The 26,813-nt window shown below is 45.0% G+C and overlaps 2 protein-coding genes across 5 annotated transcripts in view; both read right to left on the bottom strand.

The window, feature by feature from the left end:
* The window catches only part of TNFRSF21 (TNF receptor superfamily member 21), a 1,117,265-nt gene that overhangs the window by 825,608 nt on the left and 264,844 nt on the right, over positions 1-26,813 (bottom strand). The gene's annotated exons all lie outside the window — the stretch shown is intronic.
* EVA1A (eva-1 homolog A, regulator of programmed cell death) overlaps positions 1-26,813 on the bottom strand; it is a 212,264-nt gene that overhangs the window by 48,957 nt on the left and 136,494 nt on the right. Inside the window, exon 1 of one of the 3 annotated variants that reach the window (XM_049818460.1) lies at positions 17,621-17,708. The exons of 1 other annotated variant lie outside the window; for it this stretch is intronic. The gene's annotated coding sequence lies outside the window, so the exon portion shown is untranslated. Of the gene's footprint in view, positions 1-12,725; positions 12,837-17,620; positions 17,709-26,813 lie in introns of those variants that run through there. One more of the 3 variants, XM_049818459.1, reaches the window with a different exon arrangement.

The following is a 26,813-nucleotide window of genomic DNA, read 5'->3' as shown; positions in this document are numbered from 1 at the left end:
ACAAGTTTCTAATCACAAATGTTTCTGCTGTGGGTGACTGCAAGTGATGATTCAAACTATGCAAGTCCTGTTCCAATACAAGAGCGTAAATATTCAGCCGCTGCTGCTTGGAACGTGGCCACTGCTTAGCAGAGCAGAAACACACCGCATGTTCCTGGGAAAAGCAAGAGGGAGTCATTTGTGTAGCATGTGAAAGGTTAGGTAAAGCTGGGGGATTTGTACAGACACAGGAGACATGGCAATTCCAGCACCATCGGCTTGGGCATCAGTGCAATACTGACTCATGCAATGACCCCCTGCAGCCCTTCCCTAATGCTCTCTGCCTCCTTTAACCCCTACGCATCCCACTGTTGGGGCAAAAAATCCAGGAGATGACTTCCTGCAACACTAGAGGCTCTAAGTATAGCGTAAAGTTGCCTTTTTCCAGCCAAGACCATACATAAAAGCAATACCTGTCATCCCTCTTCAATCCAGGGGAGTCCCATACACGCCTGCAGGTTGCCACTAGCTAAGGAGAAAAACACGGGCAATTTCACATCGTTCCTCTCCTTCCGTAGTTCTTGTTCATCTGCTATCAGTCTCCCATATTTATCACTGTGAAATCAAGTTATGTATCTGAAAATATATATCAACTGTCTGACATTTGAAAATCTATTTACAGCGCTTGTCTTCTCATTATCCTGTTTACTTTACAACCTTGATTTTATTGAAATGCCATTTTAGAATATTGATTTCACTCAAATTGCAGGAAAAAAAGGGCTTTCTTGGTGAAAATGAAATATATATTTCATAGTCAACAGACAGGAAAATCTCTCTGAGTCACTCTGGCATAGAGAAATAATTGGCCCATTTAAGAGGGATATGTAATGTTGCATAACTCAAACAACCGAGAGCTAAGTGCTGGTGTGCTGGGGAGATTGGGGGGTTCAAAACCTGCTTACAGTCCAGCATCATCAGACCATTTATTCAGTCTTTGTTTCTGCTTTCCCTGGTTGCGATGATGAAAAGCTCTGCAGCTAAACTTGGCATTTAACTCTTTATGTTCTCTACTGCATTTATCACCACGCCACCAGCTCTGCGGGTCTCTCCACTAAGCTTTTGGTAAAAGGTGGATGAGTGGGACTGGACCTTCTCCAGCAGATGGAGAAGGTAAGCAACATTGGCTCATTTTGTATATAAACATTTTGCCAGTAACGCTTTGTCAATGAGACGTGTGAAAAATCACACACTTGACATGGCTATGCAAACAGTACCTCATGCTGGGGCCAGGAACTCTATTTGCAGCTTAGTTTCTCCTTCCAAGCAATAGAGTTAAACTATATGAGCAAAAAAAACTTTTTTGGCAGAGACTAGCTATGTCTTTACTAGGAAATTTATTAATAGAGTTTGCCCGACGGAGTTGTAAATCCAGGTAAGTAAAGCAACCCTTTATTTGAGGAGGAAGAAAAAAGGCATCATTACAAAGGACAGAGATTGTGTTCATTGCAGGGCTGTGAACAGTCACTGGAGATGGATCCACCTTTCTACCAGAGAGAAGCCCTAAAATCCTCTGTGTGACATGGTCCAAGTGCCTTCCCACCCCATCACTCGTCGTGAGCACTAAACCCTGGGTATCACTCATTGCCTTACCACAGGGGGAAGTGTCAATGCGTTCAAAGAAAAGAGCTTTGCAAGCCCTTATGTGGCTCCATATATGGAGACTCCAGCTGGGAATCTTCATACCAACTAAAAGGACTGGAGGCATGTTGAACCAAGATACAGAATCAAAAATATTTCCAGTGAAACAAAGATCTAGTGAGGTGGGAACTCCCCTGCAAAGCTTCTCCCTGAAGGAGATAATTATCAGCCGCTGAGCTGCCTCTGATAAGGGCTGTTCCTGCAGCGTTAGCAGCCGCTCATTGCTCGCTGGTTACTACTGTTGGCCAGTAAAACTGAAAGATTGGGGTTTCTCATGGGGAGAATTACTAATTATTCAGTTATAGTAGACAGAACATGGAGTGGGAATGTACTGACCCACAGACCACTGGAAATACCTGCGGGTGGATGCGGAAAGACTGTCCCTCTACCATGGATGGCAAGATCCTTCTACCACGCTGCCTTAATTAAGCAAAGCAACCAGATTGCTTTACAGACCGTTAACCCTGCAAACATGCCTCTCGTACGTTCTGAGTGACCATCGTCAGTTAAGTTGCAAAAAAGGAGTAGCACAAGACTACGCAGCACTTTAGGCATGGGTTCAAGCCCTAATCCACTGCCCATGCATGTTGGTAATCACCTAACCTGGAGAGAAGCATCCTCCTAGACCTTCTGCAATGAGCCAGTGAGGACAAATCTTAGTCTGAAGCCACCTGTAACATGACTAGACCTGCATGCTTCTTCCCAGGAGCCATTCGTCCAAGCATCACAGCTCAGCCAGTCCCAGCACATGCTTCCCAGCACCATTCGGGAGAAGACGACCTCCTCGGGCAGGCGTCATCCTCAGCCATGTCGCAGAGCTGTTACCTGCCTCCTCCTCGCCAGAGTGCAGGCCCAGACAGAGTCACGGCAGAATGTCTGCACAGAGACAGAAGGCACTCTTGGCCAAAGCTCAGGCCTCAACGGCAACGCACAAGATAAGCAGAGCAAGGGTGGCTGCGTCAGCTGCTTCACCTCCGTGTCTTGGCTCCAGGCAAGAGAGACATCTCACAGACGTGCAAGAATTTTCTCTTTGGAGTCTCTGCTGAAACGAGCATGAGAAGCCATTTAATGCGAGTTGTGAGGATGTACTTAACGCAGCTGCCATCTACTGCAGTGCCCAAACAACTCGCCATCTCCAAAACACTATTCTTCATAACCTCGCGCTGAAGCAAGACACTGCTCTGAGTCTTATTTCACAAAACCCCATCAGAGACGCTCACCCACATTGCCAGTCTATGGCAGTACAGGGACCACGACATGTATCACCAACAGGGCTGACACCACCAAGGAGGTACAATTGGAAAGAGCATTCCCATGCAGACTTTTGCTTAGGAAAAAAAAATCCATCCAAACTGTTGCAGAAAGAAATAGCCTTGGAAACCTTAAGGCCAGAGTTTCAGACTCAGGGGAGTCTTCTATGTCTGAGAAAATGGGACAACTGGAAATATGGAAGGAACCCAAACTTGCCACAAAGTGGTCTCTGCAACTTGCTGCAAAGCTGACAGATATATGTATTTCTTTACGCTACTCCTGTGATTAACAATAAAAATAAATAAATAGCTTTAGTTAGCTGTGTCCTGAAAGAACAGCCACATCACATGGCAAGTCCCCCAAGGTGTCAGGACTGAAATTGGGCCCTGGAGAGCCTGAAAGGGCACAACTTCACCACTTGGGCTGAAGAACAAGCAGTCCCTTTTGGTTCCACAAGCAGAGCTTATCCGTTGGGCACAGGGCTGCAGTGACAAAACGGCTTTAGCAGAGCCAACGTGTGCACAGTCAGCCCAGCACGGCTAAACTCCCAGCTGCAGGGTCAATTCCCAGGGGATGAGATGGCATGTGCTAAGATAGTATAGCCCTGTTAGACCTTATGGAATTACATCTGGCCCCTACAGCAGGTGGACTGGAGCTAACGACTCCAGCCAAATCTCCAGCTCAATGTCTTATTAAAGTAAATCCCTACAAAACACTACTGACTCGTTATGGCAGATGCCATTTGCTGCTTACAAGAGAGGCAAATGAAGCCTCTGGGTAGGAGGGACCTCCAGATGCACAACTTGGTGGTAAGGAGTGATGTCCCACTGTTTCGAGAGCACATACGTTACTCAGTGGGCCAAACCCCAAGAGAATTCTGAACGTTTTGAAGCAGTTCTCAATGTCACCATTGAACTTACCAACAGCTACTAGAAAGACATTTAAGACAATTTCCCTCTTAAATTTACTCTATGAAACAACACCTATTAGCCAAAGCTGCCTCTGCAGTGACAGCTAGGTTATATACATGAATCCCGATCTATACAACAGGGCGATCAGGAAACAGGTAGCCTGTACTGTAGATACTTGCCTTAAAAATGCTGTCATTGCAATGTTCACATTTGCTCCTGATCCATCTGCAGGAAACCTCCAAATACAAAAAGTTATTAAATCCAGAAACAATAAATTATCTACAAGGAAAAGGGAGAAGAGGCAGCTCCTTTAATCTCCCAATAAAGAAGCAAAGGAAATTGCATCATACCCAGATGGGAGACCGATGTGGCTGGCCAGACAGACAGAGGGATCGGTGTGTTGGCATTAATGGCATTGCTTCCAGAGATCCAGACAGACAGACACTAGCTATAGAGAAGAGGGCCAAAATGAATGTCTAGATCCAACTCTCTCTTGGCCGTCCAAGAGTCTTGACGCATTTTTTGTATCTGGTTACTATTTCTCATATAAGGCACATCAAACCCCTGGGCCTAATGTATGGAGGGGAGTGAACTTTGCCACTCGAACACCTTTCTGATGCAGTTCTCAAACAATGTGGGAAAGGAAATTTAGAATTCTCTTTCGCCAAGTGTAAAACCCACCAAGTCTACAAAGTGAGGCTGAGCTGAAAAACTACACTAGTCTTAATTTTCAGGGCAATGCAAGAAGAAATGAGAAACAGCTTTTTGATTGAGTTTTCTGGGGTTTTTTTTAGCACTGCAACCTTTTGGTTTTTTCTGATCCATTATCTTGTCAGTAGCAACACAGTTTATTTTCTGGCCTCCTGCCACAAGCTCTCTCGGTCAGATAGTCGTATTTGTTTTAATGTAACAAATATGGTTGTTAACCAAAAAGAGGCAGATGTTTATCCCCAGAATGTTCCCTGCCCGATCCCAACCCCCCTTTCACCAAGATTATTTCTGAATTAAGTGCATTTAAAAACCTGTCTGAAGTAACTACTCCAGAGACCAACAAATAACTGTTACTTAGTGGAGAATGATATTCTCTGGCCTCAGAGGAGGCCAGTTTCAGACTTGGTCTCACCCTCTTATTGCTGGGTAAGGGGTTTTTCTATGCATCAGCACCCCTGAGGACTTAACGTATGGAGCCCCAGTACAGCGTTAGCCTTGACCCAGCTGGAGTGACTCTCCAAAAAAAGGAAAGGAAGAGCAGAAATCAACAGGAAGCCACTTTCACAGCCAACTAAATGAAGGCAGATGATCCGCCACTGCCTGAGACCAAGCTGACAGAGCCACCGAGAAGCAGTAACTGTGGCTCATCTGAGCCCTGCAAAGCCCTGATACGCCATCTGCTTTTGCTCCATCGTACATCCTAACTGCAGTTTTGTGCTCGCCGGGGAGCATCCTACAGCACAGACGGCTGAGGCGATGCTGCTCACTCTGTTGATACAAGATCCAGTTTAAGGGAGCAGTTCCTCACTTTGCCTAAATTGGCCATTCCTAAGGATCTGCTGGAAAGCTGGGTGCGAGGTCACAGCCAAAGGTAGATCTAACCCTGGAGAAGCAGAACAGGCAATAAGAGCAGTGACAGGGGGCTCTAAATTTCTGCAGGGCCCTCAACACCCACCTAGCAGCCTGAATGACTTGGCATGGCAGAGGTTAACTCAAAGGGTCACAGAAGGGGGAAAAACATCTTAAATTAGAGGCAGGAACATTTATCAGCTAAAAGAAAAACCTCCCTTTCCATTGGGATCTGCCTTGGTAAACACAGAAGACACAAATCAACCTGATTGCCCAGCCAACCCCTCACCCCACATCCAGCCAGGGTGCAGAGCCGGTCCCCTTTGCTCTCTCCGGCAGGACACTCTGCAGCTTTCCTTCTCTGAAGTTTGCTTACATTACTGGTTGCCTTTGCTGACATTGGCAGCTTGCTCAAGCCTTTGTAAAACTATTTTTTCTTGGATATACTTAATCTATCTTATTTTTATCCCATCTGTGAGAAAAAACAGCCACAGCGCAAACCGATGTGCTTAGCAATGCTGCCAGCTCCGTGGATCCCATGACCTCCTAGCTAGGTTGCTGCAATGTTTTCTGTTTATCCGTGCTGCTCTTGTGCACTCACCCGTGTCCTATCCCTAAGGCAGCATGCATTTGCAAGTTCTCTTAAAGGCCTCTTTCAAGGTGAATTAACTGAGTCTCATGCATACTATATTGCTGAGTGTGGAGTTTCAGACCTTTCTTTTTCCATATAAAGTTTTAAATAGGTTTAGATTGAAAATCATCCTGAGGGATCCGACATGTTTTTCATACACAGGTCCTGCAAATGAAGTTGGATGCACTCCCTGAGAGAATCTGCTACAGCTCAGGGTGTCCCAAACAAGGACATATGGACCACGAATGTCACATATGCTGCTTCAGAGGGATCCAGGACCAAAGAGACAGCAACGGCTGTACCCATATATGTCAGCTGTCGCAATGGTGGAATTACCACTGCCAAGAATGGTACCACTTGAAAAACAAAGATGGAATGCCTGCTGTAATTGCCATGGAAGTCAATTCAAGGGAAGTGTATGGCTCCCGCTATCCAGGAAGATGGACTGAATGGTCTCACCAGTCCTTTTTCACCTTTTATTTAGGTACCTATGAAAACAGCTGGGTTGGCCTGCTTTGGGAGGTGGTGGCCAGAAGGATGCGAGACAGTGGCCAGCGACGACCGCTCCACGCAGGGCCATGCTGGCTTGCCAAGTGCTGGAAAAGTCTCCAGGACACAGGGAAGGTAAGAGTGTTTCTCTCCTTCTGCCACTCCAGGTAGCACTGCGGTTGGTATTAAGCCTAAGGTTTGGAGACACGAATATGTCATTATCACAAGGAGATCTGCAAAACCACTTCAAGCAACTGTTTGTAAATCCATGTGTGTTTGTAAGTCAAAACATTTGTAAATCCATCGCCACCAACTAGAAATACATGAGTCAGTGACTATGACAGGCATATATCCACAGTTTTTACAGAAAGGCAGAAAGACATAATCCTTTTTTTAGATCAATATTTTTAACCAAAATTTCCTGAAGTAAATGAGTAAAGCAAAGACTTTTGTAAAGGTACCTACTTAAGTACTTAACTGTGCCTTTGACTCTCCCCACTTCCGAATGAAGGAGCAGGACACAAGATGGTCCTTCTATTAGCAAGGACTGACAAGTCAACCTATATTCATATCACTTCACCTTCTTATAAAAAAACATCCATGGCCCAGCTTGCAACATTAGAAAAATTATTTTCATTTATACATAATTAAAAAATTGGCTAAACTTTGAATATTTACCTCTTATGTTTATTTTCCCCACTTTCTTTGCTGGCTCACTGGCCAGCATGGAAATGTACAGGTATGGGTCTTCTGCATTTGTTTTCAGACTGCCTCAGACTTACAGATGAAGGAGTGCTGCTCCAGACGATGCTACTGGGGAGTGCCCTCCTTGGCATGCCAAGGAGGTGCTAGTCTTCTCAAGATACCACGAACCTTGTGCTTCCTCCATCTCTGGAGACACTGTAACTCCACAGTGAGCATTAGCACAGCACAGTCCTTAATGCTGAATTAATTCAAAAGAACAGGAGTACATGGAGTTCTTAGGGAGAGGGATGTAATTACTGCATTTTCAGTTCTCCTGGAAAAATGTAAAAGTGGCATTTTTCTGGAGTTAATGTCTTTTCCTGCTGCTCATTCTGGCAGGAGGTATCCTCCTGTTTTTCCTGACTAGCATTCATCTGTTCCTTTCTGAAACAGAGGAGATAAAGGAGATGCCTCCTGTGAGATTGGGTGGGGAAGGAGTCGTGGTCCACAGGTGAAGCAGGGAAACACGGAAGATCTGGAATGCTCATTTTCCTAAGGATTTCACTTAATCAAATTATCACCAAACTGCAAGCCATTTCTAACCACTAATCACCCGCTGCCTGGAAACTATTTTGAACAAATGTAAATGTACAAAATCTCGTTGATGAAAGCCTTGAAATGTAGATCCTGGGAAGTTTGTGAACTCTAACAACTGTGGAGAAACAAAACCACAGTTTCTTTTCATAACTTTGATCCTATTCTAGGGGCAATACACAGGCACATGTAACAGATCTTTCCTTCCTCTCTATTTTCTTGCCAAGGATGCCATTTAAATTCTTTGGAAACAGCACTATAGCTACTCCATGCTGTCTATCCTCCAGAATATATCAGATGTTATTTAAATAAATGCACGCTAGAATTTTTCTACAATGCCTCCTGGTAAATAGCAGCCATAATGAGCCTACGTTCAGACTAAAAGGGCAAAAAAAGCTGAACTGAAGTCAAACGGAACAATTTGGTATCGTCCTACAGTACCAGACTCTGCATAGTGATATAACAGATTAAATACTTAGAAGAAGGGACGAGGGATCACAGATGTACCCCCACAAAAAATGCAACCTGCCTTAGCACTGACTTCTTATCTTTGTCCGTTGAACCTTACAGAAAAGACTTGTCACTGTAAGTTGCACCACGGCAGTGCAACAGCTGAGTCAACTACCCAGCTATGGACAAGGGGGAAACAACCCCACAGATACCCTCAAGCAGTCCATGTTTCCTCCTGAGGATTTCTGAGCAGGTTGACTTTATACTTCTTAAGTCGCATAGTTCAATGGAAACAACAAGGTAGAACTAATTCTCTTAAAAGCCATGGAGATTTTATGTTAAGTTTTCCTCTACTATGAGTTCTTAATCTGTAGCTCCTTATGGCCCAAAGTTATTTTGCAGCTTGAAATATCAGGTTGTCTTCTGCAGACCAAAGTTCAAACCCTGATGGAGGTTCACATTTTCCCTGTAGTAATCTAGTCCCTACAGTCCCCATCACAAAATTTGTGCTTAAAACCAAGACCCCAAGCTCAGAAATTCAGTGAAAAAGAGGATGGAAGAGATGACATGGCTCTTCAGCTGCCTACCTTGCAGCCAGCTCTTGAAACTATAATTGCCCAGAAATAAAATGCATGCAAATTCAGAAGATAAACAGGACAAAACCACAACACAGGCAAGACGCATCCATTCATCAATAAAGCAAGAGCAAATATTGATGAAACAGGCGATTTTTTTCTGGACCCCTGTTCGGAATCTGCTTTTTCTTCCAGGGTCAATAAAACCTCCGGTTTCAAACTTTTGCATATACACTTTGAGAATTAGCATGCTGTGAGGTCTCGCCACGGACAGCATGTCTTTTCTTAAGCAACGTGTACAACAGAAAGTCATGGGGATTTTTTCCAACCTTTCCTCCTTAATAACACAAAGCAGGCACACAGAGCTTTTCATTTTTCCAGCATGTTGCAAGCAAGAATGAATGAAACCTCTGACAAGATGGCTTTGAGGTAGCACTCCCATTTTGCAGTTGGATAAGATGACCTTCCTACTGTCATGAATGTTGGACTGGTGGAAGACACTGGCTTCTTAGATCTTCCAGCTGCACTTAGTCTCTGCCTCAGATCCATAGCAGTCCTATGGGGCACATCAGGTCCCAAAGAGCCACTGCAATAGGGCTATAATTTAGGGCGCCTGCTTCAAGCTGTGCTTTTGTGAAATAACTCTAGGCTGTCCAGGAAACATGGAAAGGCAAGTTAGAAGTTTTATGTCCACCCCTCAAGGTTGCTTCTCTCAAGCAGGTGGTTTTCTTCATATCTTTGCCTGCATTCCTGTATTTCCCAGAAAATACCTTTATTCCTTCCTCCCTAGTTCAGGTTGTCTTTTGCTCTTTGCTGTATGCTTTCACTTTACCTCTGACCTGATTCAAACTATGTGACCTCTGCCATGAGAGGAAAGAATCAATGGTCAAGAAAGCTCTAACGCTATTTCTATAGTAGTGAATTCTACGGTAGTGAATTTTTATAGTCGTGAACAGTTCAGGACACAAGCATTGGTGCTGAAACTTGACTGTGTATGCTATTACACAGCTATCTCACATGCTTTTAGTCCAACCCAACTGATACCCACCCAGATAAGGCTCAGGAACCTGTATTCACCAAGTGCATGGGAAAGATGAACCACTGGAACACTCGGTGTCCACAGACACAGGTGCCTCAACCTTCTTAAAATTTCCCTCCAACATCCATTGTGGCCATCAGACAACAGCACTTTGTCCTAAGCATCTGTCTCAGAGGGATAGGCGACAACTCACAGTTTGGTATCCATCTCCCCACAAACGTTTGCAAAATGTACTCACTTCAGAGCAGGGAACCTATTTTTCTGATTCTGGAATCCACTTGTACTACTTTGATGACACCATTGACATTTGCTTTAAGGGTATTTTATATACTCGGGAGGGGGAAAAAGCAGCTTAGAGTACCTGAGAATTGGTCCCACCAAATCTCAACCTTTCCTTTAACTGCTATTATTACACATAATACAAACAGCAAGCGTTTCAGAGCAGAAACCCTACCGGTCCAGGGCAAATGGGTGCAGAGGCTTTATCATTGTTGCAATGCCAGGGAAATGAACAAATTTGCCCCCTGGGTTGAAGCTAAAGGAACGAAATTCTTGAGCCCTGCCTAAAATCACATGGGTCCGCTTGGCTCGGCTGTTGTTGTTCCATGGTGATTCACAAGCACTTCTCTGCCTTGCTTTCTGCTCTGCTGTGTGATGCTTGGCAGTGAGCTGCACAGTTGAAGCTGTGCAGAGAGCAAACTAGGGCCCTGGATGGATACATTTTTTTTAATTTTTTTTTTTTTTTTTTTTGCAAGCAAGCTCCTGCCTCAGAGGCAGCTCTAGAAAATTACAGAACAGGCAAGGTCTGGACAGAATCAGCGAGTATTTAGTGTTGTTGGAAAATAAAGTCAGATTGCATGGCGTGATAGCCATGTGATCCTCTTCCTAACATGCATAATTTCTCTTAGCAACAACAACAGGCAGTGCCTTGCATACCGCTTTGCAAATACTGATTTAAGGCCAACAATACTTCTCCAGATTGTAGCCTGTCCTTTGCACCTGCGAAAGCCGAGCTACGGAAAGTTGACTTCGGGCCACGTTTAATAAAAGCCTTACCTTGGTGTCACAGTAACAATCCTGTAGACATCCCGCCCAGCAGCGTGACCCAGAGCACCTATCTTAAGTGTTCAGGCATTCAACACAGTCAAAAGGAGAGCACTGAATTTCTGAGGAGTGACTCAGAACCTGTAAGCCTACACGTAGGGTCCAGGCAGACAGGGTGTCTGTGCAGGGCAATTAGGTGTTCCTGTGTGCCAAGGGAGAAACTGCTCAGAGCCAGCTGGAAACACCAAGCACAGGGCTATATCTGAAGAGGTGCCTACCTCCTGGCTTGGTCCTCTCAGAAGCTGGTTGACATGGCAGAGAAGCCTTTCCTAAATACCAGCTGGAAGTTCTCAACAGCTGTGCATGAGATGTTCACCACCTGACACAGTATCTACTGAAGGAGGGGTGATGCAGACCCATGCAGGAAGGCACAAGCAGAAGTTGGAGGTTGATCTGACCACTGTCACGGTGCCCGTTGTGTTCTCCTTCCTCTCCGGGAAGGGTTTCTGCTGCCACTTTTGCTCTCACTACATGCAATCCGTTTTAAAGCAGTTTGTCAGGAAGAGTTAGCATGCCTGGCAGGTTTCCCTAGCCCAGGGTTCTTCAAGTAAGCAAACAAACAGGAGGGAATTCCCAATTTTGTATTTGTTTGCCTTTCAAACAATAAGACTCAATACTGAGAGCTATTTAGACTCTGGCTGACCAAATCTCATACTCAGATCTTCCATACAGGCCAACGGTTGCAAGTTTGGGACAGAGAAGAGAGGTGACAATTTTTTGGACACAAAACTCAGGAGGAGAGGGTAACTCTCCTTGCAGGCTTGGTGCTGTTCAAGCCTCCTTAGATGGCTGAAGAGCACCCTTCTCACTTCTAAATTGCAGCAGAGGACGGAAAACACTTAAAAGACGCCTCCAAGAAAAAAAAAGGAAGCAAGGACTGTCACCAGCAGTTGATCACTCCCTGCTTCCAACTCCTGCTTGTGGAAGAGAGATAAGGGAGCTTCCCTGTACTTTGGGCAGATCTCTACTCCTTCATTCCTGCGCACACCTGGTACGTGGCAGCACACACTGCTGTGTCATTCGTGGCATCACTGCTCTCAGCAGAGCTTTTTGGACTTGTTCTGTAATCAGCTCTAAATCTGCTAAATATATTAATCTGATTGTAACCATTGAATCAAGTGGAGGAAAAGAAATAAGGAATTTAAGCTTACAATCTGCCAACTATTCCAAAAAAACAGAGCATTGTGGATAGTAAATAGAGAGAAAAAACAAAACAAGGGTCAGAGGAATTTGAGTCTTTCATGGTCACTGATGTAGTAAATCAGCACTGCAGTTTAACACAGCCAAATGTAGTGTAAAGTAATATGTCTGAGGGAAAGGACTGAGCTTGAAAGCACATATTTAAATGTGACATTCATGCACTACACTAGCCAGGAAAAGGAGGCTGATTTCATTAAAGAAAAATAAATCTCTGAAGACTATACAGTCCATGTATGCATTAATAAAGGAGAAGGGAAAAAAAGAAATACAAGCATAATTTAGGCTATATCGGGGGGGGGGGGGGGGGGGGGGGGGGGGGGGAATCACAGTGACCAGTAAAATAAAAGGAGCACAAGATGTATATTATTAAGCTAGTGAAATTAAGTCCATCTGGGAAACTCCACAAGAGTATCTTGCAGGTAGTGTGTCAGGTGCCAATGAGAATGAGATACCAGCTTCAGCTGTTGTTATCTCTATGCTTAGTACAGTGACTGATGACCAAGAAGCAAACTCAGACTTAATTAGCAAGCTCTCTGTATATATTTAAGTTAAGGTAGCACCTGCATATTTAAATTATGGCAACTTCAGCTGTTCTCGGCTTTCCACTGCACTGGTCCCTGTAGAAACAGCCCCCACTTGAAAGACAGTCAAAGAGGAGAGAGCAGGGGGTGGTGGTCTTTCCATTGCCAATGGTCAGCGCAGGAGGAGAACTTTGAAATGTTGTGGTCACAGAGGAAATCAGAGGGCCAGATCTGTATTACTTTCATAACCACGGAAAGCCCCTGAGAACACTCTCCAAACTGCAGGTAGAAAGATGTGTTTGCTCCAGTGAAAACCAGCTGCCGCTGGTGTGGAAGGGGACAGGCTGCTCTGTGCTCCTCAGGGTAAGAGCAAAGTAAGTCTGGTCAAGGACACTGGAGGAAAACTCCTTGTTTTTAGCAACACCGTGGTTCTGCAATGGTGCAAATGGCCTGGGGTGTATTCAGAGAGACTCATTCCAGGATACTGCTGAGAACTTGCATCAGGAAGATGAGGTCCGAGCAGCTCGAGCTGGAATTCCCACCAGTGGCTCTGCAGAAATCAGGTATCTCAGAGTGAACATCCCAACGCTGACCTTCCTCAGAGGCCAAGTTTATTCTCAGCGGGGAAAGAAAACCTTTCACAGTTACCAGACTAAGCTGATCAAGAACTAACAAGAACTGGAGAAGCAACAGGAGTGGCCTCCTCCACTCTGCCTCCAGAGAAAAATCTGGCTTTTATTACAAAATTCCACCCTCAAGCTTCCTCCCACAGGATAGACCAAGGAGGCCCAGACTTGTACAAATTAACCAAAAATAACACTTCCAGGGAGGGAGAGGATGACTGAGGGGATTGCTGATGGGATACAAAGGCCTCTCACCTCCTTCTCACCAGTTCAACTCCAGAAGTCATCAGGAGTAAGGAGGAAAAGCCTCTGGCTTTGAGCTGTTTGGTGCCCTTCGCTGATTTACTGGGAAGCAAGCGACTCTGCTGCAACCACCAACACGTCTGGCAGCCCCAAGCCAGTGGACAGAAGAACAAAAACTGTCCTTCCAGCCTCAGCATTAATCCATTTTAAACAGCTGTTGAGTCGCACGGTGGCAAGGCTCAGACTGATAGCAAGCTTCAGTCTCCAGCAGCAAATGTGTTTAAAAATAGCCAAAGCAAACAGGATACTGTTTGGAGAGGGAAGGAGGCATGCACCTTTTCGGCTATGTTTGGCCAGCAGCGGGGATATCATCTGGTTGATCCTGACCATCTCCGCTACACATCCTCACTGCTCTGGCAGTGTCCTCTAAACAGAGCAGGGATCAACAGCTCCCTGGAGCAAGGAGGCAAGGACTATCCCCAGGTAGTGGCATTGCATTAGAAGAAGGAAAACAAGAGATTTGTGCAGGCGAGCTGAAGACTCACTAGAGCATGTAAATGTTACCTTAATTTGTGCATCAGCCCTCAAATACCACAAGAGCTGGAGCTAAACAAGAGCAAAGTGGATGAACACGGTGTGTCTGATTCAGCCTGGGGAAACAGCCAGGACAGAGCCAGGAAGCACCCACAAGTGTTAACCAAAGCTACCCCAAACGCTGCTGCTCTTCCCTGGGTGAACCCCATCCAAAACTGAAGCAGAGGGCAGGCAACACGCTGCTGGGCAGCAGCAGAGCATCCTTGGAGCAACCTCAGGCAGGACAGGGAGCACCACAGCAAGCTCCAGCACTGAGGCAGGGAAAAGCAGCTCGGAGGAAAGGACCGCTAGAGCCGTAAGAAGCCACCAGCGATGAGAGATCTCTCCTGGAGATCTCGGTGGCCCCACTGTGGGCTTGTGGAGCGGCAAAGGGTCTGGCTCGGGGTCTAGAAGCACAGACCTGCTGTTACAAAATAAGACTTGTTCACCCTGCCCTTGTGCAAGATGGAGAAAGGGGGAAGGGAAGCACGTGCTCCCTCCACCTTCTTGCAGAGTCTTCACAACCTGCGGCCTCTTACAATACTGGTTCCCCCACTGCAGTGAAGTGGCCACGAAGAGAGACTTTACTCAAGGTAGTACTTTGGTGAGGTAATTTAAGACAACAGGATTAAACTGAAACAGACAATTTATGTTGTGCAACAGGAAATATTTCCAGACAGTAAAGTCTGTTGGGCTCCAGAGCGCTTTCCCAAGGTAAGCAGCAGAACTGGAATCTCCATCCCTTGACTCATCTGTCAAGGCTTCATGAGCGCTGAAAGTGTGGTGTGGAGAACACGTGCGCACAAGGAGAGAGACGGGACAGGGACCCTGGTCTTTGCTTTTACAGCAGTTCTGTGTAGAAGAAGGTTCCATTAACAGAACAAAACCCTAAGATTTTGGGCAAGCAAGAAAGCCAAAAAAGCCAGAAAGGTCTTGGTGGTACTTAAGACCCTTCAGTTCCCATCATGATCTCACCCTGAGTGGGTTTCTCTTGTTTTGCTTTCTCCTTTTGCAAGTTGCAGGAAAAAGCAGACATGAAGGGACTGATTCTTACCTGCCCTCAACTGCTGTAAATTGGGAATAACTTCACTGAAATCAGTGGAGTGATGTCAGCTTAAAATGAAATGGTTCAGATTTAGAGCTGAAATAATTAAGGATGAAATTATGTTCATGTCCCACTATAGCACCCATAGGTAAAGTTTTAGCATAGTTTAGAAACAGACTCCCAAAACGTGCATTTGAGACAGAGGCTCATGTCTCAACACCTATATATATGGATGAATTTCTAAAGGACTTCAGGTCCTATCCACCCTTCAAGTACCCAAAAGCAGCACCTGAAGCACAGTTAGCCCCCCCAGTCACCTTGCATAGGCAATGGTTCAATTCACCTCAGAGGTGAGCTGCCTGTTGGACCCCTGCAAAAATGTCAGTCAGTCACTCCATTTCCTTTCATATCAAGAAACAGAGAGCACAGTTCCAGGTAAATACTGTTTCTTCAGCTCCTTAGAGGTGCTGGGAGTGACTGCTGCTACAGCTTTCCTCCTCCCGCTGTTACATGAGCTCATTAGCCTCTTGGCTACGTCTCTGCTAGTAAACTAAACCGTGCCAGAGCCCTTTCTTCAGCCCTGAAGCCAACTGGCACGGCCTAACGCCTACATATTATTAAACTCTGTTACGCTCTGAAACAAGGTGACCGCATCCAAACTGCCTTTCTGCCATCCTAACTCCCAGCAACACCCAGGAGTTGTCCCAGAACAACCCATGTGTATCACCGGTGTGGTAGCACAGCCCATCGAGACCAGCTCACTACCACAGGTGTAAGCTAGCTGTGGGGAATGCTGAAAGTGAAGAATGCTTTTTGGAAAATCAGTAAGGAGTAGCACAGTACTGAGAAAGAGTTCAGGAGATGGGAAGACCCCAAAAAAGCGTTTCCTACTCAACACAATTTTTTTAAAAGCACGCCTTTCATATAGGAGCTATGAAACAAACTTTCAGCTTTAACCTAGAAACCGACTCCAGGCAAAGCTTCAGCAACGTCTCCTGGGTCCCCCATTGCTAATGGCAGCAGGACAAGGGATGCCAAGGCTGGGCAGGGAGCTTGAACTTTCCCCAGCCAGGGGAGGTGGCGTGCCTCGGCTGGAGGCCAGTGCGAAGGAGTGATGTGCTCCGGGTGTGCCCAGAGCCCCCTTCCTATGTTCCCCACCTTGTACCTTCCTCCGCTGCATTCCCGTCCTGGGGACGGGGGGGCCAGGGAGGACTCTACTGCAAAGCTAACATAAAACGAGGAGGAGCCGAGGGAGCAACATGAATCAAGCAATGACTTGGAGGTAAACACACTGTACACAAAGCCTTAGGATCATTTTTCCCAGGGCTAACTCGAAGGCTTTTTTCCCCCACTTCTAATTAGCTGGTAAATACTGTACATATAATTGACCTTTCTAAATGCTGCTGAATAGCTGGAGGTGTGAGGAGCTAATCCTGCCTGTGAAGACCCTGGGGTTGTGCAGCACTGACTCTATCTGCTGGTGTATAATGCTCTGCAAGTGCTTTTTTTTCCCTCACTTACTGACACATTGAAATTTACTGCCCTGTGTCAGTGAGTTCAAGAAAGCCTTTTAACTCTGAAAGCTCCGGGAACCGGCTCCAGCACATGCCTCAGGATTTCTCTGTCAGTTTGTTACGCCTTGTTTGTCCAAGAAACAGTCAAGACTGAACGAGTCAGGAATGACAGAAATAGTACATGAAGTCACAGTCGCTCTACTTTAAAGCACAAACATTTGTGTCATTTTCCTACCAAATAAATAAATATATGTGCCTTTAGCGAGCAAATAAGGAAATGTCAGAGGAAAGGCATTACAGGCAGGTTTTTACAGATGCCAGCTGATTTGTGCCCACTCCTCCAAGCAAGTGTAATACAGACTCCTGCAAGTATCGGTCCTTTCTGGTCCGAAGAGCAATCACCGGGACCATACACCCCCACAAACCCCTTGAACACTACCGCAAGCAAGCCCTAGGAAAAACCTGTGAGCCCTAGACTGAAGCTTAAAGACAAACACGTATGTGAAAACGCTGAGCACCCCCTGCTCTTTCCCTCACCTCCCTTCCCTGCCTTCCTGGCTTCTGTACAGCCCCACGCTCGTTTCTCCCTCCCGTAAATAGCTCTTTTTTTCCCCGTCAGTCACATCAAGCCACCGGCGTCCGCAAAACAGCATCAATGCCAGCCCTCGCAGATGCTGACCTCTCTCCTGTGTATCCAGGGCTCCCGAACGACCGGCAGGACCACACCACAGCCCCTCGCCCACCCACCACCCAAACACTCAGTGCCGGCATCCCGCAGCCGCCTCGCTCCCCACCGCCCGCGTGGACAGGACCGCGACCGTCGGCGGCGAAGTTTGCGAGGGACGAGGACGGTTTTTTTTTTGCTCTCGCTGCCTTAGGTTCGCGGCAGCCCGGGAAGAACAGCTGAGCCACTTGGAGAGAAGAAAGTTGTTTTACCGTTCGGTTCTTTGGCGTTGCCGGCAGCGGGCTGGGAGCTGAGGCCGTGGAGAAGGCGAGAGCAGGAATGCGGCGTGACAGGCAAGAGCGTGAGGTATGCCCCTGCCCTCTCACATCCTTCCCAAAATCCGCCAGTTGGGAGGGCGGATGCCTTGTGCGTCTGCGGGAGGAGAGGAGAGGGGAGCGGAGCGCGGGAGCGAGTGTCGAGGAGGGCAGCAACAGGAAATGACACAGAAACTTCACCAGGCTCCAATCCAAACTTGGCCCCCGACATGAAAGAAAGGGGAGGCAATTGGGTGGGGGGGACGACAGGGGGGGAGAAAAGAAGTTTTTCCCCCTCATTAACCAGCCTAAAAATCTGCTGACTGGAGAAAAAAAAAAAACAACACTGTGACAAGTTTTATTAAAGCAAGGAATGAATGGGCAGGCGCGGGGGGGGGGGGGGGGGGGGATTCCCGTCAGAGTTTATTTATTTGAGCGGGAGTGGTGTGATGATGTTAGACACTGAGAGCAAAATGCCGTTTTCAGCAGCTTTCTGGCTTTTCTAAACTCCTCCAATACTCCAGCTTGTGCCTGAGGGCGGCAGGCAAAGCAACGTCCCCCCTTGCACCCCGTGGGTCAGCTGCTGCCTGCGAAAGGCCGGCTAATTCTGCCCGGGGTTGCAGGCGGTCGCTCTGAAATGCAGCGCTGCCCGCAGCTCCCGGTGCTTGGGGACGGCGGAGGAGACGGGCCAGGGCTGCTGGGGTTGTGTGCCCAGCCCGGAGAGGAGCACACGGCTCCAGACGCCGCAGGGACGAGGCAGGCGGCAGCCCAAGCGCCGGTGAGGCACGGCAATGGCATGACCCACAGAAGCAGAAGATCACGCTGGGAGAGTGGTCAAACCTCTGCCTTGGTGGATGCGAGATGCTGCCTTGATTGAACAAAGTCAGATGGATATCTTCCAGCAAGGCAAATCCTCTGACCGTCTCTCTACACGCTGGGTGCAAGGGGACGATGACTATCGAAGTGGGTGGCAGTTTTTAAAGCATCCTTTAGACCTAACACCGGGTACGCACGTGTCCTTGCAGGCAGCCCAGACCTAGCTTGACTTTAGGCTCTCTGCAAACCCCACCTGCCTTTGCAGTAGGCAGTGCCATAAACCCTTTGGTAGTAGCCCATGGGACCTTCTAAGGGGTCCTCTCGTCCTCCCAATTTGGGAGCCACACCACCACTGTAGGGTGGATGAGCTGTCCACACAACAGGTCACTATAGACTGAGGAGCAGGTCAAATGGAAACTTTTCACTTGGAAGTAGGTGAATCGCCCCTTATCCTGCTTAAAGATGTCCCACCAGATACAGTAAGCTCTAGGGACAGTTGAAGCCCAGGTCTAAGCTCAGATTCAACTCTTTCCTGGAAAGAAAATATAAACATAGTCATTCTGGCCACAAATTTGGAAGTGGTGGGAGATTATTTTTTTCCTTAAAATTGAGCTTTCTCAGGCTAAACGTGGCCTCACTGAAACCTCTCCACTCCCCAATCAGTTTAATAGGAATGTGATATTCCTATTAAAATAAGAATTTTAAAATATTCCTATTTAATAGAGATAGCTTAAGGCTAGGTGAGATCACTCATTTGATCATTTCAATCACCTGCTCTGATCGCCTGCATAGCTGAAGCCACAGAGTGGTGTCCCAAACCAGCACCAGAACCACCACCAATTATGGCACATCCTTCAAGGAGACATCCCACCCTGAATCAGAGACTTTCAGTGAAGGACAACCTACCCCAGATATAAGTTATTTCAGTGGCTATCACCCTGTCAAGAAGAAGGGCTGCCTGTTTTAATCTGTATTTGTCTGGCCTCACTCTCCATCCTCAACCCTGGCCATCTCCCATCAGTCCACTCCAGGAAGCTACAGATCAGGCGTGGACAGAGAAGGGCTGCAGCCCACCAAGGTACAGCCCAACCTCAGTTTACCCTCAGCACAGCAGGAATATTTCAAGCCCAGGCATAGCTGGGATTCCTCCAGTATTTGGGTTGAAAGCACCCAGGCCACGCAGCTCCAAGTGGAAACTGGAGCCTGCTGTTCCCTCACCACATAGGCTCGACCTTACAAAACCACAGACAAGTTATCTCGTAACCTTGTCCTGAATAAATAAAATTAGCTGAGCTTTTTTAATCTCTCACGGTAAGGCAGACTTTATGGACAGACCACAAATCGTGCCTGTCATTCTTTCGAGATCCATTTCCATTGCATTAAAGTCCTTTTTGAAATGTGCCTACCAGAACTGGATGTGGTATTACAGTAATGATCTCACCTGTGCTGTAAATTTTTAACACACTTAGACTGGTATCCAGTTGCTCCATCAGAAGCATCATTCTCTTTGCTGTGCCTTTGTGAATGTGGTAGCGTGTTAACAAGCTGAATTAGGGATTTATTGTTATAGTATCGTTTTACTCCAAACTTCAACCTTAAATACAAAACACTTTAAGATTTGGCATTTATACAGTGTTTAACATATGCTTTGATCCAAACAAGGGCTTTGACCTGCCTAACCTCTGGAGTATTTTTTTCGCTCTTGTGAATGACCTGAGCACGATCTTAAGGTATCGGTTGTCACTCCCTTAACAAGAGGTTATTTTCAATTAATCAAAGAAATATAAACAGAGGCTTGTATTGAGTTCAAATAAGCCCAGAACAGCTATGGCCTTAAAACAGATGTTTAAGGCTGTGTCTCCTTTCAGATCAGAGCTGGTGTACTGTCAAGGAGAGGTCTTGCAGAACTGTTTGCCCAACCAGCTCAAGAAAATACTATCAGGTCCAAACCCTGATATACTCCAGTGTGGCCCACTGAAGTCAGCAAATGGGGCAGCCCATGATGCAGATTAGTGTATCCAGGCCAAAATCAGATTTGCAAGGTCTTTATAGATTAGAGAGAACAGCAGAAGGGAATTAGATAGCACCAAATTATTTCAAAGTAAGGATAGCCCTGTATCAAGCCCAGCATACTATACCTGTTTCCCCATGATTCTGATCCTGACAAGGTAAAATAATAAAAACAGAAGATGAAAAGACTGTAAGAGACTCTTCGTGCACCTTGTAGTGAACTCAACAGTGTCAGGGCTGCTCTTTGGCCCTGGGGCCAGCAGGAACAGTCCAGCCACACACACGCTGGAGGCTAAACACCCTTAACCTCCAAAAAAGAACGGCCCTATCCAGACCACTTGTTGGGAGCAGGTTCTGGCCAATGCTGATGTTCAAGCCATGCCAGAGAGCTGCTGCTGGACTGGGATAAACAAGGACCATGATACAATTTAACACCAGCGATAAAAGTTTTCCAATGCCAGGGCCCTGGCGCTATTTAATTATCTTAACCAATTAACTGAAATATAGCTAGTCTCAGAATGACAAGTTATCCTAAAGCCCCACAAGACTTTTCTTCATCCCAAAGCCTTGGATAAACGCAAGCTTGCCCCTGTGAGCCTCGGACTTTTCTACACAGCTTTAACATCCTTATTTCTTGCACTTCAGACACTGTGATTTTTGTCCATAAGCTGTCCAAGGCAAGGAGCACATCTACCCCTGGAGTTTTGCCCTTGCAGTTCAAAGCACAAGTACGGCTCCCTAAATCCATGGGGTAGGAGGTATCTCCACTCAGCTTAGCCCTCTCAAAGGTATATCTGAACTAAATACTTGTGTTGTCTCTCTGTAGTTAATAAAGAGAGACTGACACTTGTGGAGGATAAGTTGTCTTATCCAAACATAGTTTAAAACAGGTGAGATGAATCTCCTCTGGAGCCTAGCTAATTCTTTCAATCTCTGCACCTAATTTTTCAGTGTCTAACATGGGGGACAAAAGCAAGCCGTGTTTGCCTGGCATAACAGAGCACAGATTATTTCATACTTTTAAAATAAATATGATGATAGTGTCATCATGCCTTTTGATGCCGGAAACAAGTAGTCTTGTATAGCCTCTGAATGAGGTAGACTCTGATTAGGCCATTAGGTTTCATGCAGTTACTGCTGGAGCTCAATAAACTGTGTGGCACTAAAGTGTATCTTCTCAGAAGGGCATCAACTCTGGATTACAAGGCGTCGAGAGAGGGGAGAAGCCACCAAATCTTTCATTAGCTCATTATCATGAGAGTAATAAATGAGTTTTCAATGTGAATTAATCTGATGTAGCTTCCTGTACTTGGTTTTGTTGTACATTTATGTATATAATTAAATACCTCTTTGCTAGGTGCCGTTTTCTCTGTCTAAGAACACTTACTCAGTATAATCAGTCAGCTTTTTTGAAAGCTTGTTCTAATAAACTAAGCTCACTCACAAATAGCACCTGCAGCAATACCTGGAAAATGTATGGGCAACACATTTGAGAGTAGTCACTTTGCAATTAGCTTCCCTGACAATGAACATCACATTTCCATTTTTACCGAAAAATAAGACTAGTGACAGGGAAAAGGTGTGTTTCAAAAGGACAGGCTTTGCCTGATTATTTGTGAGGATGTGCAACATGCGATCCGTTTCTGATAATCATTCACCTGTGAGATGTTTAGGTCTACAAGGTTTAGCTGTCCTATCCAGACAAGCAACTAATGAGATTCTAGAGAAAACTAACACACTTTTGCATTTGGGTGCTATATAAAGGGAATGAACAACAGCTTTGTTTTACTTGTTTGGGGGGGTTTGTCTTGCTGCTTTTTTTTTTCCCTTTTTTTTTTAAAAAAAAAAAAAAAATGAGAACTGTCCAGAGCTTAGTTTGAAATCCAGTGGCATCTTGGTCCACGATGGAAGGCAGTGGGACCTGTAGATGAACAACCCACACTACCCTGGATAGGACTAGAAGAGGGGAACCAATCTTTTTTATCCTATTGGTAAATCTGTAACTAAAACCACAATGCTAACCATGTGCCAGAACATTGGTTTTATTAGCTATACTCTCACCTTGTTTTATCATTCAGGGGAAACTACGTCTATTTGAAAGACTATCTTAAACCACTTACAGCAGGAGGATTAAGGTCTGGTGAATTCAAACAGAAGGAAGAGTCTTACATACAATTTCTTTGTAAGACCTTTCATTTCAGGCTAGAATGTCTGAATCCGACAAGCAAAACTATAATGCCACAGAGATGAAGCCTTTTCTGGCTGTTGCAGTTTCATAGAGATCACTGCAGTTTTCATACATTAACATTAGATTACCTGCTATTTTATAAAAAATATTCTTATACCTTTCCAGGCATGCCTGCTCCTTCCCATATTATTTTTGGTATTTATGAAGCCAGCTACACAGACTTCACAGGCACACAGGCAAATTACCTTTAAAACTTAAATATGAAGATCTGTGACATTTACATCCTATGTATTTTACAGCAGAGAATAGCTGGTGTCAGCTTCTCCCCTCTCCCCACCCCCCCCCAACAATTAAGAATTGTTTCTCTCAAGTCTGTCCCTCTCCAGAAAAATCTGACCTACAAATGGCTTTCTCATAACTCAGCAGACTAGTTTAGTCCTCAGATGGATTTATCATTAACCACATAAGCACATGTTGTCCATTCTGTCCGACCTAATGAATGTGCTATAAATAAAATATCTCTAAAAGCAGGTTTCACCATACTTACACAAGCTGTTGCTGCAAGTCCTTGTAACTCCCAAACCCACTTATGTTAGAAACATTAATCACTTGATTATAATTCAAAGCATCAGCTCTCTACAGCTGAAACTCCCTAGCACTTGACTTTGGCTAGACCTCTAACCTCAACTTATCACTTTCAGGCGTACTCCACATTTTCTTCTCCAATCTGTCACTAATGTAGAAAAGACGTGGGAAGTCACTTTTGAAAGGTATTTTTAACCTAGGAGTGTCTCATTAAAAGGAGAACTTACTATGGAAACTCTAAAATAAAACCTTTCCCACTTTACTTGGTGTAGCAATCTGAAAAGATCAGAGGTGTATTTCACCACAACTCGTGTCATTGAAAACCAAAGCAACGTAAAGAAAAAGGAAATTCTTTTAGAAAAGACACCATGAGTGTAATTCCTACATATCCCACAAACATTTTATGTGATCATAGGATTATCTGTAGAGCTTTGCATTGTCCAACTTGAATGAAGGAAGCTGAATCAAGCCATCTATTAATTCTGACTTGCCTGGTCATTCATTAAGAGTGTACATGGACAGTTTGGGTTGTTTGCTACTTATTTCAGCTGACAATATACAGATCATATTCCATCTTGAGCAAAGTTTTTAAAAGCCCAGAGAAACAAAAGATTAATTGTAGGAAATTATTTTTAAACATCATATGGTTTAGTCTGGAAATAGAAAGACAAAGATAAAACTCCCAGAAGGACAGCCACAGCTAATGAGAGCCTGAGAGGAAATGATCACACATTCTTAGTTCTTCTGATGGATGTTCTTCTAGCCTTATTAATCAGAAGTTTGTGATGTCAATAAATCACCGAAGTATGATAACAGATGAAGGTAAGTTTGGACATAAAATGATCCATGGTGAAGGATTACAATAAAGGAGGAAAAGGAGGGGGAGCCAAATAAAGTTTTATAAACTGCATCCTCAGCTTGTGAGGACTTGTAGATAATAAATGTCATTCCTTTTCCACATTATCTAGGAGATTAAGAATGTTTCTCAATGTATAACTGCTGGGAAGCCTCTGTAGCACCTTCTCCAGTTACTCCAGGAGGTTTACATTACATCAATTGCTTTATTTTTCCATCAATTATGATTTCATTTACAAAGAGGAACTTAAAAGTACCTTTCTTCTTTTAACCTCTTTTGGAGGAAGTAGGCTCCAGCCGCAGAAAAGGAAAATCCAGGCAAAACACCAAAGTTTTTGACCTTCCAAGGTTTGTCAAAGATTCTGCTTTGAGATTCCAGCAAGTTTTTTAGTAAGACCTTATCCTGCCTGAATGATCCTATGTCAGAGAGGTGTCAGCAAGGTCTCTATGCTTCCAATTAGTCTATATACAGAGCTGTTGGTTTCTATATTCAGCAAAACCACCCAGCTATCAATCTACATGTATCACAGTTTGCGGTTTTCAAGGAAAGCATTTCCCAGAGCACTTCAGAAGTAAATAAATGCATTTGAGATTCTATTGCTGATGAAGCAGTTCCATTCTCTGCCTTCTACTAGTGGTTTTTATGCTGCAGAATACAGCCCTGGTCATCTGAAGCAAACCAAAGCCATGCTTATATACTGCAAATTCAAAATGGAAGGCTATTAAAACGAGGCATTTTGCCAATAAGGCAAAATTTGCCATGAGCAATGAAAGCCAGAGGCATACCAGACACCTGGGAGAGAAAGGACAGAAGTGCAGTGGATACTTTTGGGGATGCTTTCAACTGAAATACAAATTTGGGCGCTTCCCATGTAGGTTTCAATCAGTTTTGCCACAACACAGAGAGATCTCCAAGCTGATGCCCTACCAAGCTGACAATGTTACCTTACGCTACAGGACAGCACTTGGTAGGTAAATGCATCAGCTTGGTGCAGATGCAGTGAAACTATGTAAGGGACATTGCTTCTTGAACTGATAAGCCCTACCAACAGAGCACATTAGCTTGCATGCAGTGTGGTTATTGTCTTATTCTGCGTGAAGCCAGCCCAAACACCTCCATACTGTACTGTATTCTGGAGTAATATACATTGGGGATTATAGTTGTGTTTCACTATAGTCCTCAGAGCTTCTCTTGCTGGGACTATAGCTGAGATGTCTCTGGCACCATCTACCCAAACGCTTCCAATTCTAGGTTGCAGCAGCTAACAAGAGGATAGATCAGCTGGGCAGTCAAAGGGACAGCCTTTGAACTGATGAGATATTCTTGTAGAAAATAAGGGCAATTTATCCCTGAAATGACTGCTTTGTACTCCATGGAATAGTGGGGACAGCATTTCTGTTATTTCTGTTCTTGCCAAGGTTTCTCTGTGGAGCTATATTTAAAGGGAAGTACTGAAAATACACATGAATGGACATTAAATTACAGAATTTTCCTCCAGGCTTTCTAAGCCATCATGAGCAAGAACAGGAGACAAGTACACGTTAACATAAATTCTAAGCTGAGATGTATAATTTTACCTATATAGAAACTGAAAAAGTGGAGAAAAGGGAAAATAAAGAGAAAAAGACAATGAGAAAAAAAAGAGGGGAAGGTAAAAAAAAAAAGCAAGCCCTCTAAACAAGCTCCAGCATCTGAGAAAAAGAAAGCAGAATAAGCGGTGTCCAGTGTTGCAATCTGAGGTCTGCTGTGAATGGATGCACGAATCTGTGGCATGGAAATGAGTCAGAATTACTGTCCCAGGGAACACACTCCACTGGAGAAGTCTAACTCATCTCAGGGGGATACGTAAGACCTACAGATCTGATTCTTGCCATATGATTCTTGCCAGATGTCTGGCTATAGACAACTGATCACTAGCAGACTATCTTAAGATAGTCTTCAGCTGAGACACACCACTTCCACCCCAAGAGCACTTAATTCTTAAAATGCAAAGATTTGAGTGTGTGCAATCAGCATAAGAATAACCTTAAATTACACCTTCATGCTACAAAGCCTTTGCTCTTGAAATATGGAGGCAGCTCAAAGAAATAAAGGGGTATCCAGGCCCTCTTTCCATCACTCTTGAATGAAGTATGGTATAGATTTCTAGCTCTGGATTCAGGCCTGGAAGCACATCTGGCAGTGTCTATCCTTGCATACATTAAACTTGTGCTACAGTAAAGAAATCTTGACTTCCACAAATATCATAGATGATGAAGAAAATTCCTGGCCTTATTATTGTTTATTAAGTTACATTGAGAGCGACTTCTTAAAAGATGGTGATACTAAAGCCATGAAGTGTCAGCTGCAGAGCCTTGGACTGCCATAGCAATGTTCCTGTGAAGTCAACTGTTTGAAAATCTACCCCTGAGCTAAGACATCAAAATCTTCCCAAACCACGTAGTTGGTCTGCATTTGGCAGAAGCACAAAAAATTACACATATCAACCAGGAGTCACCTCACTGCAATACTCAATCAGTATCCCTTGCCTGCAGAAGGGAAGGAATTGCAACACAAGAAAAGGAGGAGTCTTTAGCAACACACTGTGAGACAAAAGAACAAACACAGCTCTTCTCAGCAAGCTCACCTGGCACAGTCGGTGTGGGTAAAACACTACTGGCTTCCAGCGCCAGTGTTGTGATGATCATGAAGAAACC

The sequence above is a fragment of the Accipiter gentilis genome, chromosome 16 (genome assembly GCF_929443795.1).
Source record: "Accipiter gentilis chromosome 16, bAccGen1.1, whole genome shotgun sequence".
Lineage (NCBI taxonomy): Eukaryota > Metazoa > Chordata > Aves > Accipitriformes > Accipitridae > Astur > Astur gentilis.
The sequence above is the reverse complement of the archived record's forward strand: the minus strand, read 5'-3'. Positions and strand labels throughout refer to the sequence as shown.